This window comes from Oratosquilla oratoria, chromosome 21, assembly GCF_046742065.1.
Source record: "Oratosquilla oratoria isolate Oo_2021 chromosome 21, ASM4674206v1, whole genome shotgun sequence".
In the NCBI taxonomy this organism is placed as follows: Eukaryota; Metazoa; Arthropoda; class Malacostraca; order Stomatopoda; family Squillidae; genus Oratosquilla; species Oratosquilla oratoria.
Window position 1 is genome coordinate 33,041,690 of NC_134797.1, and position 5,000 is coordinate 33,046,689.

The 5,000-nt window shown below is 37.9% G+C and overlaps 1 protein-coding gene across 4 annotated transcripts in view; it reads left to right on the top strand.

Annotated features, from left to right (window-relative positions):
* LOC143036840 (equilibrative nucleoside transporter 1-like) overlaps positions 1–5,000 on the top strand; it is a 137,192-nt gene that overhangs the window by 59,061 nt on the left and 73,131 nt on the right. The window lies entirely within an intron of this gene.

A 5,000-nucleotide genomic window follows, 5' to 3' on the forward strand; every position in this document is an offset into this window, starting at 1 on the left:
CCAGCCAGCTGAGTGAAGCCAGCTGTGCTTTGTCCCGTAACCATCTGAAGTGTATTTAACAGACCAACGTTGCTAACCGCGTAGAACTTTTTGTTAGTTAAGCGGTTTTGCTGAGTTATTGGATGTTTAGTGATTAAATTCGGTGTTGACTTGGTCTTCTTCAGGAGGCTAACGAACAGAAATGTATAAGTATAGACGTTACGGTGAAAACAGAGTGAGAACCCCAGGGAGATGACGAATGATATCACCCGGAGGGGTTTACAAGATGGGTTGATTTATACCTCAACCAGGTGTTCAGGTGGTCACCTCTGTTGAATAAAATCGACAGAACAAATGTGAGAGTTGTGAACATCAGTGAATGGACAAACGAAGAGAAGTTTAAAAGTTTTAGTGTGTTTTGCGAACAGTTTGAATGAACCATGACTTCAGCTACCTGTACACGTGTGACCAACTGGATTGCGTTTCATTGCCATCTGTAGTCGTGAAATCTCGTTATGGACCAAAAGGTCATCTGATGGGTTGCTCTCCCATGACGTGACGTGAGACTGTGTACATTGATCACGTAACCTTGCTTTCGGGATAGATGAACTAAGAACTTGAGTCACTTTTGTATTACGCGCCGTACAGTTGGCACCAATTCTGCGCGAGACTTGTCGAGTTGTCATTCGGGTGACCTCGAATTTGGGTGTCTTTTCACAGGTAACACGATTGGGTGAAGTATAGAGGTGTCACGCCACCAGCTTCTGCTTCGAATCGTAGCGTTTTTTTCTTTAAGAAGATTTTTGTTGTCATATTACATCGACAATATTCACACAGGCTTCGTGTGGGAATGAAGCACATTGTGGATGGGTTCTGAATGTCCCTTCTTCCTGAACGTTAGATTTATGTCGATGCCAGGTGTACAATACATAATAAAAGATTAATAGATTCACAAATCGTCATCAGGACATTAGACATGTTTTGATTGGATGATAGAAGGATTTAGGGCAGGGGTCAGCAGCCTCTGGAAGAGCTTGTGCTAATTCTCTTTCATTCGTAAGTCTATGCGTGTCAGCAGGGCTTTTTAGAGCGCAAGTTTATGTCATTTCATGTGCACATTTTTACTGCAATGGGGATGCCAGTAAATGATAATTCCTGAAATATCGGGATTTAGTTTCATCTCTTGCCACATTTTGGTTATTTGAAGCATTCGTGTTATTTTTCAGTACTGTGAGAAGTTTTCAAAACTACTCGTAGCTGGCGTGCCAGAGCCACGTGCCATGGTTGGTAAGCGCACCAGAGGTTGCCCATCCCTGGTTTAGGGCGTTCGTGGGTGTGTAGAAACCTCAGTTGTAGATGACCAGCTAATTAGGGTGTTTTCAGTTGAGGATAAACAGCTAAATAGCGTGACTTGGCAAGCCCTCCTGGAGGAGGTGAAACAACGAACTTGGGGGAAAACGACCGCACAAGAAAGTGTGCACCAGGGAACTTGTCGAAAAGTCGTCGAAAGTAGGACAGGTACAATAGGCCTTACTTGTACAATGGCTGACGCAAAGGTGTTTTAGATCGTTGCAGCAAGCGTTTTGGTTTGTGTCGAGTAAATATGATATAAATGAGTATTGTGTCTTAATAAACTCATTTATGTGGTAAATATACAATGTAGACCCATAGTCTTCATACTACAAAATTGAAAACATCAGCCAATGTAACAGTGGAGGCAACTGTACCTAAAAGATTCGTATGAACTGTGGAAACCTGATGTGACGTTGATGGAGAAAAAGAGAGATAGAGAGAATTGAGGTTGTGCTGAGAGGTTTCCCATGAATCATTCATGTAAGGAGGTCGGAATTGCAAAGAATAATGTTAATAATAAAAATCATAATGATAATAAATAGATAAATACATAAAACTAAGTTTTACTGATAACGTCAATAATGAGACAGACAACGTAACTTTGGATAATTCAATAATGTTTAGTCTGAATCTGTCCGTCAGCGATTACTCAATACACATGAAGACCAAAACCAACGTTTGTTATCATTATTATTATTCTATTTATTTATTTATTTGTTTGTTCATTTTTAAGAAAAGAAGAACGGTGTTTATGTTATAAACTACTGTAGACCAAGTTCGAACACCAAATGAATAGAAACAAAAAGAAAACGGGATCTCATGTTCGAAAAACTGGAATTTGAGCCGACTGCGTACCAGTAAGCAAACGTATGGCCATATGAGACCAAACAAGAATGTTTACAAGTGAGACAATGACATGAACCTGTCAGGTGTCCTTACACGTCAGGCAGAAGGAAACGATGGTCAGGTAAACAAGCCTTATCCGAATTTGTGATTGACAGACCAACTCGATAAGAGATAAGATAGACGAGGGAGTGTCATAATTCAAATATTGGACATGAAATAAGGTTCGCGAGTTAGTTATATGTCTGGACGTGGCCTTGGGGTGGGGTAGGGGGGTCATTTAGGTAATACTACATTGGACTCTGAGAGATAAAAGGGATTTTGATATTTGGGTACATTAGATAAATGACTTGAACATTTTTGGAAATGGTAAACTAACGCTCGTATGTTTAAGGAAAAATTCACGTTTATTAGATTTGATAATCATTTTGGAAAGTGGACGAGAAATTGCGAGAGAAAATAATGTCTAATTCGATATCATAACACCATTGTCTCCCCAATCTACCGTAGCTAAATAGAATCGTTAAGCCTTAGCCAGAATATATATATATATATATATATATATATATATATATATATATATATATATATATATTAATAGTATACATGGGCAGGAGATTTTCTCTTATACATATTTCATTTAAAGTAATGGCTAATTGTGCATTAATTATTTTCTTGATATATTTTCCATATGTATTTTCCATATGGACTTATGTTCAAAGGAACATAAGCCCATAGTAAGACATATGGTAAATACATTTAAGAAAATAATAAATGCACAATTAGCCATCACTTTAAATGAATATATATATATATATATATATATATATATATATATATATATATATTTACATATATATATATATATATATATATATATATATATATATATATATATATATATATATATATAAGAGTGATACCAATTTAAACGGATTTGGAGAAGATAATCAGATCCTATTATATTCCTAAAGGCCACATACATATTGAATATAAGAATAAGTAACCTTACCCAACCTTCAGCTCATCTGCCCATACGAGGTTAAATCAGAAATTATTTGTTATATTTAGAAGTCTCGGTGTTAAATTCGCCAGTTTTTAACACGAAAGAATCTGCACGGTCCGAAGAAAAGCAAACAAATAAACAAATAAATGAATGAGTAAGTAAATGCAAGTATATTTTTCATAGAACATTGGATATTGATCGGGGTATTTGGTAAACTATATATATATATATATATGTATAATATATGTATATGTATATATATACAATATATGTATGTATATAATATATGTATGTGTATATACATATATATATTGTATATATGTAACATATATATATATATATAATTATGTATATATGTATATAATTATATATATATATATTATATATATTACTTTGACGGAGATTTATATAACTAAGATAATATTATTTAATGGAGTAACAATATTGCCGAAATACACTGGAAAAAAGAGAACATGTTAGAACAAATTATTGTGGGAAATTTGAATATTACACATTTATTCAAAAACATCATTGAAGAAAATCTGCAGTTTAAATAGAAAATGGGATGTAGTCGGGTAACTGTATAGGTTTGGTTCTACCAGAAGTAGATGGCGCCTCGTGGTGCTCTTTAGATGTAGGACGTCGGAGAAAGTCATCTCCCTGCCTCCTTAGAATACATCTATACCTTAAACTCTGTCTAGGGTTGCTGCCACGGGAGCCTGGAATTCGGTCCCGGAATGGATCTTATGACTCTCTCCCTCTCTCTCTCTCTCTCTCTCTCTCTCTCTCTCTCTCTCTCTCTCTCTCTCTCTCTCTCTCTCTCTCTCTCTCTCTCTCTCGCTCTCTCTCGTTCTCCCTCTCATCCTCTCCCAATGTGTCTCTCTTTAAATAATGTCGGCTCAGGGGCTGCAGGTTTCCGGTCAGTGTACTTTGGAGAATTTGGTAATTTAGAAATGTAAGAAACGAGTAGGTGCTGAAGAACCTGGGAAAACAAACCGATAGGAGACCTTTTGGTCCATAACGAAGTCGGATTCGACAACGACGAAGCAGATGGACACGTACATGTAGTGTGACTCCCAACAACATCAACAGCAACAAGAACAGCAACTGTTTCTCTGTGTATGTTTCATGAACAACTCGAAACGAACCAGTGAGATGAGGCGCCTCCATTCCCCGAGGATGATAATGTCGTCTGGATTTGGACAAAATATGATTACGTAAAACGGCCTTTTTCAGAGCCTACCTCCTTATTTTGTGAAAAAAAAAAACATTATCATGTGGCGTTGGTTTTAAGGTACAGTGTGTGGTAGAAGATGACTTGTGTATGGCGGGGTCGGGTGTGTCCATGCGTTTAGTTAAGGTTCGCTGTCTAAAAGGATTCCCCATTATTATACATGGTGCCCCATGGACTGAAAGTCATAAGGACCAAAGGACGCGAAGGACTCCCAGACACACAGGGATCCTGGAATGAAGGCTGCGAGTGGGTTGCAGGACCCCAAACATTAAAGGAAAAATAAATAAATTGATCAATTAAAAAAGAAAAATGTGTGACTTCGTTGTAGCAGTGTATCATTAATTTGGACTGTCTCGGATTTATCCGTCGTAACTACCCACATTCTCCTCCCCTTCCTCGTCCCCTCCCTTCTCCTATTCTTTCCCCTCCCCCCTTCCTTCTCTTCACTCTCCCCTCTCCCATTCCTTCCCCGCTTCCTCCCCACCCTTCCTCTCCACCTCTCTCTTCTATTCCTCCCCATCCCTCCCCTTCCCTATTCTTCCTCCTCTTCCTTACTCCCCCTTCCTATCAACTTCCCCTCTCCAC